Here is a 9924-nt window from a genome sequence, read left to right on the forward strand (position 1 = left end):
GCCTTTGGCTTTCTGCCTTGAGCTTGGGACAGCCCAGGAGCCCTGCTGGGGCCCAGACCACTTGCCGCTGCAGGCTGCCACAAGGCCCGTTTTCATGGTCGGCTGTTTGTCTAAAATCAACAAGCAACTTTCCCGGGACTCGATCCTCATGTCAGCAGCTGGGAGAAAATATTAGGGAAATTCTTTAACCGGCACCAGGATGTTTAACCAGGTGTCTCTCATCTCAATCCAATCTCCCCGTTACCAGCCATTCTAATGTAATGGTGCGTGTTTTAGTGCCTCTTTCTAAGGGCCAGGAGGGCTACATCTCTCCTCAGGGTTCTAGGGTACTCTGAGGTGTTGTGGGGTCACCCCTTCTCTAATGCTATTGGCTTGAGCTTCCACTGACTGTGTTCCCCCATTTGTCGTGGACCACTGACTAGCAAACCCAGGTCCATTTAACCACTTAACACTGATTAAAAGCAATATGTGCTTCAAAGTTATAGCAAAAACAAATGTAAAAGCATTTTCCCCAGCATCTCTAGGGTATACTCTTTTATTTTGTTTTGCTTTTGTGTTTTTTGAGACAATTGGAGTCAAGTTACTGGTTCAGGGTTAGCCAATTAAAACATATGGAGTCTAGAGATGGAGTGCCTTGTGTGAGGAATATGGAGAAGGCCAGTGTAAGGCATAAGAAATCTGGAAAGGTAAGAGGGAGCTGGGGTTGTGAAGTTTTAAATGATATACAGAGAATTCGATCCTGGAAGTGACAGGGAGTCACCAGAGTTTATTGAATAAGGTTGGTGACACGGTCAGATTTGTGGTCTAGGAAGATTAATTTGACAGCTGAGTGGAAAGTGAACTGGAGTGGGCAGAGATGTGTAGCAGGTAGACCCAACGGCAGGTGATTGCCACAGTCTGGGTATAAGATGATAAGGACCTGCATCAGCGTGTTTGCAGCACTAGAGGAGAGAAGGGGACATATATGAAAAATGGTATGAAGACAAAATCAACAGTACTTGGCAACAGATTGGATATGGAGGTGAGAATGGGAGTCAAGGAGGACACTTAGGTGTCCTAAGGTGACTGGAAGAATGGCAGTGGCCTCAAAAATAATAGAGAATCTTAAAAGTGAAGAGCGTTTGGGGGAAAAGATAAGTTCAATTTGGGACATGTTGAGTTAAAGATGTCTATGGGACATCCATTTTGAGATGCCCAAAAATCAGTTGGAGACGCAAGTCTGCGGGTTAGGAGAGAGGTTAAGGTTGGTTAAGCAGTTCTGAGAATTATCAATATGGAAATGAAAACGGAAACCATGGAGCTGATGAGATCATCAAGTGAAATAGTATAGAGGGAGAAGGGAAGAGGCCACAGGAAGAGCCTTGTGGGACACCCATAGTTAGGGGATGTGACCTGGATGAAAATCCAGCCAAGAATCATTCAGACAGGTGGAAGAAGAATCAAGATAGAACAGTGCCATGGAAACCTAGAGAGGAGTATTGGGAGAAGAGGATGATTGATAGCATCAAAGGCTTCAGAGAGGTCAAGAAGGATGAGGCTATCATATTGGCAATCTAGAGGTCATTGGTAACTTTGGAGAGAGGAATTTCAGCGGAATGAATGATGAGGCTGGAAGTCAGACTGCAGAGAGTTGGGAAGAGAGTGAAAGGAAAGGAAGTGGCTTAATGTATAATAGTAGGCAACTTTTCAAGGAGTCCCAGAACAGAAGGGAGAAGAGATGGAGGACAATAACTAGAATGGGGACAGATCAACTGAGGCTTTTTGGAAGATGGGGGAGACATAGACGTGTTTATAGACAATAGTTAATCAGCCAGTCGACGACGAGGAGTAATTAAAGATAAACGAGAGAGTAGGAATGATGATAGAGGGGGAAATCTGCTGGAGAAGACAAGATGGGATGGGATTACTTCGAAGCAAAGGAGTTAGCATTGGCAAAGGACCACCTCTTTATGTAAGACAGGGTTCAAGGAGGAAATAGCAGCAGAAGGTTTCTAGATGATGTGAGATGGGGAGAAGAGGAGAAGAGGGAGCTCAGCAAATTATCTCAGTTTGGGGGGTATAATATAATTCTCAGCTGATAGCATGGGGAGGAACCATGAGAAGTTTGAGGTGAATAGGATGGTGAGTTAATTAAGAAGGAATGGAATGATTGCCTTGCCCTAGTGAAGGCCCATTTGAAGTTGTATAACACAAATTTGTAGTGGACCCAGTCAGCACAGTTTCATGATTTTTTTTTTTTTTTTGCTTTTTGGTGAGGCAATCGGGGTTAAGTGACTTGCCCAGGGTCACACAGAGCTAGTAAGTGTCATGAGTCTGAGACTGGATTTGAACTCAGGTCCTCCTGACTCCAAGGCCAGAGCTCTATCCACTGTACCACCTAGGTGCCCCTTAATAATTTTCTCCAATTCACAGCCAAAGGTGATATTGTTGCCAGATGTTTTGACAACCTTTAGACTGAGATCCTGAAGGTCACTCCCAGTCACCCCTTACTCCTTGGGGTACCAATGCTATACTGCCTGCCAAACCTAACCTGGATTCTAACTCCTGGATTCCTGTGACTGCTCCCAACCCAGACTGGAGACTCTACTCCCTTCACCTAGAATGGAAAAGACAAATGAAAAGGCTGAAGGGGCCTCATGTGACCTCAGGGGCAGGAGAAAGGCCCCTTTCCCCTTCTCACACAGTGTATAACATGGCTCTCACCTGATGCCAATGTGACAGTGCAGCTGTAGATGAGGAGGTAAAAAGCTGGTCACAATCCACCTTTGGAGAGATGTCAACATTTCCAGCTACCCAACCGATGAAGAAAGGCTCTGCCCAACCATGTGGTTTGCCAATAGGTACTAGTTACAGGCTGTCCATGCACATTCCATGATGCCTCCAAGATGCTTCCCTCCTTTTTTCCTTCCTTTCCCTTCCTATCACACTTCTCCCAGAAGTATCATTCACTTGGAGACACTCTGCATGTGAGTTGAACCCTTATTGAACTAGAAAGAAACTAGCACTGTGGTTGGGCATTCATTCCACGCATTCTGGAGAATTCCTACCTTGTTCAAGGCAGTAGAGTAAAGGACCTGAGAGTCACTGAATAAGGAATACACAGATAACTCCCATTCAAGGCAGATGATCACAAGAGCCTTGAGGATGCTATGAAATCGTCATCAGTAAAATGGTTCCTCATCTGTAAAATGTGGATAATAGTATCTAGCTTAGGAGCCTAGACTTTATTCAATAGGCAGTAGGGGGAAATCAAATATTTTGGAGCAGGGGACCACAATCTCATTTTCAGAGTTTAAAGGTCAGGGCAAAAGTATCAGGCTATTTTAAATGAAGTACCAGGAACACCAAAGTCCTTAATTAACTGATAAGCATTCTTTTAAGTGTCTACTGTATGCTTAACCTTACACTGAGTGCTGGGGGTACAAAGACAAAAATGAAACAGGTCCCTGCCCTCCAGGAGTTTACATGGTGTTGAGGGAGACAACATGTAAGACAACACGTACATATATAAACGGATGAAGTGTGCAGGTGTTCAGGGAAGACTAGTATTTCTGGTGTGAGGGCTGCCAAGCTCTTCTCAGGGGCTATCTTTGGTGTCCACCTGCCATCTGTAGCTCCACGAAGTTGTAACATGTGCGGTGGCCACAGACTGGCTAAATCAGGTTTGAGGGTAACCAAGGGCTCTCAAACCCATTGGTGAGTTAGCAGGGTATCTACCCCAAGCATGTGAAGACTTCCCTGGCAGAATAGGTAGATGTAAATAATTTGTTCCAACAAGCCATGAAGGCAGCAGAAGCAGGTGCTATGGAGTGCTTAGAGCTTGGTCAGACACTGAAGAAACCAAGGTCGTCCACTACACCCAGAGCCATCAGTAGTCAACTTGACTTTTGTCTTGCCACTGGACTTTGATGACTCTGGAAGAGAGAGTGAGGCAGATGATTTCATGTAACTCTGCCTTACTTAAATCTAATTTATGTGCACGTCAAAAGACATCACCCATAACATTTTGGCATTTTTACCTACCTCAAAGTCTCATGGCTACAGGCAAGTGAAAAAGCAGCAGGTAAAGATACACTGGGAATTGTAGTCACAACCCTGCACACAGGTGGTTCAGGCTATAGGTTCATCTTCTCACTGGACTGAAGCAGCAGTGGGATTGGGCAGCCCTCTGGGTGTCTCAGCGGTCTTTTTGAAAGACTTCACTACTCACCTCCTAGAGTGAGGAAAGGACTAGAAAAGGTGCCCGAACAACTGTTTCACCTAACCTAACCTAACCTCGTCTGCTTATTAAAACAGGTGGGGATCCTACCTAGCAGTCAAAACACAAAAAATGTATAAAAACTTTTGCAAAGATGATTCCACTCACCATCGGTACCTGAATGTGCACATGCTTATGGACCACAAGAAATCCAATAGACCTGAAAGACAAATAGCTCTTTTTGCAAAACAACTCAGCAGGTATCGCATCCACATAGCAGCCCTGAGTGGAACAAGGCTGGCAAAAGGCCAGCTTACCAAAGTTGGAGTGGCCCCAGTGAAGGGGAGCACCATGAAACTGGTGTAGTTTCTACAATCAAATGTAATCTAGTCAACAAACTTGTATGCCTCCCAAAAGTAGTGAATGACAGGTTCACGGCAATGCAATTGCCATTTGCAGAAAAGCACTATGTCACAATCATCGGTACGTGTGCTCCCACCACAACAAATCCTGAAGAGGTCAAAGAAAAATTTTATGAAGACCTGGAGGCTACAAGCCAAGACTAAAGTGGAGGGAGAGATGATGTGTGGCTTTTTGTCTGCAGATGATTGTGCACTCAACGCAGCCTCTGAAGCTGGGATACAACATATGGATCGATTCTCTGCAGCTTGTGCTAATTTGGGCCTTGTTGTATATCTGTGAAACCTGGACAGTACACCAGCATCACACCAGGAACTGAATCGCTTCCATTTGAATTGTCTTAGGAAGATTCTGAAGATCACCTGGAAAGATGAGGTACCAGACACCGAGGCCCGTTCTAGAGCTGAACTGCCAAACATTTAAATCCTATTACAGAGAGCACAACTCCAAAAGGTTGGCCACATTGCCCAAATGCTTACCATATATTTGCCTAAAAGACTATTTTTATGGAGAACTCACACAAGGCAAGTGCTCACAGGAAGGTAAGAAGAGAGTGATTCAAGGACACTCTCAAGGTCACTGTGAAGGACTTTGGAATCGATTGTGAGACATGGGAGACGCTGGCAAAGGACCACCAAGCATGGCATGCCCACCTCAAAGAAGGTGCTGTGTTCTATGAGCAAAGCAGAATTCAAGTAGCTCGAAAGAAATGTGAGATGTGCCAGTTTACAGCCAGCTCCACTCCAAACGTTCACGTGGACTCTTAGTGCCTGACCTCTGGTAGAGCATTCCAAGCTCATATTGGTGAGATCAACCACAGTTGGACACACTGTACCTTGACCCCAATGAAGTGATGTCATTTTGGTCCTCTTTGAGCACAAAGGACAACAACCACATAACAGGATGTGGAAAACATTTCATTTCTCCACAGTTATTATAATGCTCTGTCGAGTTAGCTTAGCTTTCTTGAATTTGATGGCTACAAAGTGCTTTCCAAGCACAGAAGATAAAAAGTATGACTTCCTATTTTATAAATGAGGAGATATTTTAGCACTGAGGCCCAGGGAGACTGATGTGACTTGCCCACAGTCACTACAATAGCTAACATACCGTAAACTAAAACACCACAGAAAGGCACCTATGTTCAGAATAATTGCAGTGATCAATATTGACCCAGGAGTCAGATGACAATGGATGCTCAATGTAGCAGGCACAGACACTGTTGCTCTCTTGCTGTATTGACTGATTTTCCTTGACTGTTGTTTCTCTGCTATGAAGGACGATGGGTAATTGGGAGTGGGGTGTATAATAAGAAATCACTGATGGAAAAAAAAAACACAGATGTCCCCCAAAAAAAGTTTTAAAAGGACATCATTGTTTTCTTTCATTACAAGAGGGTTAGGGGAGTGGGGAAAGTTTCCAGAAATAACTGTGATTTAAAGGCAAAAGGCATCAAGAAAATGTACTTTTCCATTTTCAGAAATGAAAGAAAAAGAACAGAGGGTGCTAAAAATAATCAATAATCATTAACATAACCTGTGGGTCCTTTAAACACAGGATCTTTGTCCATCGAGAGGCAGCACAGCAAACAGCACCAGACGCCAACTGTATATCATGACAAACACTCTCCTAGCCTCAGTTTCCTCATCTGCAAAATAGAGATAACTCTTGCTTTGCTCACCTCACAGGGTTATTTTGAAGAAGTGTTTTTGTGAACTTGACAATGCTACATAAATGTGAGTTATTATTATTATTATTATTATTAATTATGACCAAGGACAGCCTCCAGGCAGCATGGAGGAGTGAGTGGGTAGGGAGAGAACTGCCCACAGAGCCAGGAAGCCCTGGGTTCAAGTCCTGCCTCTACAGGCTATGTGAACTTGGATAAATCACTTAACCTCTTAGTGCTCTAGGAAATTTTCTAAGTTGCAGAGAAGCTGCTGACCTGCCTACATAGAGCAAGTTTCCTCACTTGGCAATTCCCTACAGCAATGAAATCATAGGTCCAATCTCCATCCCAATCCTTTATGACCTCTGCAAAGTCTGCCACCATCCCTGAGTTCTTGAAGGCTATGCCAGCAATGTTCAAGATCTGGTAGGTTCTACTTTGCTTCAAAAATTTTGAGTATGGTTCCAGTAACATACTGAGTCTGCTTTCCAAGGACCAGGGAGGCTCATCACCAGTAGGCCCATCCCCAGCCCTTGGAGATGAATTCTTTGGTCATAGAGTGGCACGACTAAAAAATAAAAATTATATATACATAATGGCCCTTGGCTATGTGTGCCCTGGGACCCTGACACCCATCTTTTGCTTCTACAGTGATGGTGGCAGAGTTCCAGCAATGAGAGCAGAGAGTACAAGGAACCAGTTTTTAGACTGCCCACAAACATTAACTTAACAATGCTAAGCACTGGGATACAAACACAAAAGAGATGTAGTCCTTGCCATCAGGAAGCTTACAAATTGATAGGGAGGAGACAACATAGTCTGGTAGCCAGGAGAGTTTTGGTCTGGGAAGTCATAGGCATAGTGAGCGTAGCCATTGGACAGTCTACTGACGCTCTTTCCAGAAGCCATAATAGTGTTGTTTTAACTACTTTTAGAGAGCAACAGGTTGAGGGGAGGAGGACAGAATTTACACCTTACAGAAAAATGGAGGCAAAGGAGGCCGATGCATGATTGGGTGTGTCTGGAGCCAGCTAGCTTATAATGGTCTCTCACCAATCAGAACAGCTCAGCCCTAGGGCAGGAGATCCAAAGTTGGATAGCTGATCACTTCCAGTTGAATCAACCACTCAATCAGTAAACATTTATTAGGCACTTACTATGTGCCAGGCACCGTGCTAAGGGCTGAATGGCTCACAGGTTCTCCTTGGAGAAGCAAAGGAGTTGGCTGGTGGAGTTTATGGAGATGGTTTTATCATGAATTCAGAGGCAACAAAAAACATCATTTCACGGGACATTTGGTCATTTCAAATGGCAATGCTCATGATAAGTTTTTGCACAAAGATCATAATAAAAATAGTCTCACAGCTTATGGGTCAACAGCTGTTGGAGGGGATGAGAAGATAAAGAAAGTTCACTAAGAACTTAATAAGATCCTCCAAATTAAATCAGTCTGTTATTTAATAATCTTCAATGAAAAAGTAGGCATGAGGACGATGGAGAAAGAATAACAAATGGGATAACATGGATAGCACTTGTAAAGTATAAAGCCTTAAATAAATGCTAATTATTATTATTTTAGAACGCATGGTTAAGGAATAATGAACAAGAGACAAAAAGGGTTATAGACTTACACTGAAGCCTCACAACCATATACTGTACTACAAATACTTTCTTCAATGAGAGCTGAGAGGGACTAGCTGTGGCAAGAGTACATTTTTCTTGGTCTGGATCCATGACTATATCAGTTTATAGAACTCCCATTATGAAAATTCCCTCCAGTCATGCAGATCAGCAATTCATCCATTATTTTTAGTCTTGCAGCATTTTCTGGGGCACTGAGAGGTTCGATAACTCACCTGTGGTCACACAGGGATATATGTTGGCCAAAGCTGTTTGCCACCATCAAGTAAGACGTCCAGAGAGAAACGTAAATGAAGGAATTCCCTAAAGGTGGTGAGGTCCTCCAGATGCTTCTGCTTGTGGGTTACAATGCATTGATTGCATCAGGCCCCAGAACACTATATAGACCATATAGCCTTATATAATAAGACAATAATAAAGCAATCCAGAACCATTCAAAAGCATCTATCCACACGATAAAAACCAAGTGGAAGAAAAATGCCTATTGTTCAGACTCTAACATGCAGTTGGATGGACAAGTTACAGAGCTGGTTCATCAGGACACATACCTAGGACAGACACTGTGTGGATAGTCAGATAGCTGGCCCAGAGAGCTGAAAAGGAGGAAATATGCAGGCTGGATTGCCTTGGGTAAATTATTCACGCCTTCTGATAACCCCAATTTTCTTTCTGACACAAAGGTCTACTTTTGGACAATATTCTTCCTGACTTTCCACGTAGCAACTAGGTGTGCTAGTAGGGCACAAGACTTGGAGTCAGGAAGACTCAAGTTCAAATCTTGCCTCAGATACTAACTTGGCAAGTCATTTAACATCTCCGGGCCTCGGTTTCCTCATCTGTAAAATGAGGGGATGGACTTGATTACCTTCAAGGTCCCTTTCGTCATCAAGTCTATGATCCTGTGATCTTGTAGGTCATGAAATACCACAGTCTCCAAAGAATTAGTCACCCAAAGGGCAACTGAGAAGTGGTGGTAGATCTAAGAAGACCAAAATACATTAGCAACAAATACTTATGCAGGAAGAGCAGCATAAACGATATTAGAGAAACCTAAGACTGGAAAAAGATGGATTGGTCATGAGGCAACATCAAGGGATAATTGGCAGACGTGTCGCCATGCACTCCATTAGTATCCACACAAGGCCAAGTAAACTAGAAGAAAGCTCTAGCACTTGGTTGTACTCTCCACGGTGAACTTATAAGAAGACATGAATCAATGTCCCACAATTGGGCAGTTGCTATCTCCATTGTCAGAGTGAGCTGCCTACATCAGTGAGATCACAGGGCCATCTGAGAAACACCTGCGTATTACAGAAATACTATTAGAGGAATTGAAGTATGTCTAGATCAATATTGTCAATAGAAATAATATCCAAATACAGAGTGAAATTGCAGTTTGATGAAAGGGTGACTCCCCAGTTCTCCTTGGAGAGGCAAATAAGAAAACTGGCAGATTTGGTTTCATCACATGTTCTAAGGCACTAAGAAATATATCACGGGACACCTGGCTGTCTCACCTTACATTGCTCTTAAGGAGCATAAGCAAAAACACCAAAGAGAACCGTGACTTGAGCTTCAACATTTGTGGCAGAGGATGAAGAGGCAGAGGAATTTTAGGACGACCAGGCAAGGCCCTCCAAGTTAAGTCACATGAACCTTGACAGGCCATGACTACAGTGTGAAGGTAGACACAGGACACTTTAGTTTTAAGAAATGAATAAGGCCAAAGGTTTGTAAACCATTAATTAACCTGCTGCCCACATGGCATAAATACTTTGAGAGTCAGAAGGTATTGGACAGAACAAAAAATGAAATTTACTTCATCTTATCAGACTGCCTATCCTATTATCAAACCTGTCTCTCCTATTTTTGTGCAGGATGCCCTTAGTGCATTGTACATGGTGTGCTTTCTTGGCTGTGAATATTGTGGGTTTGTTGTTTTTTTTCTAAAGGGCATCAGTAGGACTTTCAAAGATAAAAAGATGAAGGTTTTGCA

Source organism: Vombatus ursinus, unplaced genomic scaffold (genome assembly GCF_900497805.2).
Source record: "Vombatus ursinus unplaced genomic scaffold, bare-nosed wombat genome assembly UNPS02014825.1, whole genome shotgun sequence".
Lineage (NCBI taxonomy): Eukaryota > Metazoa > Chordata > Mammalia > Diprotodontia > Vombatidae > Vombatus > Vombatus ursinus.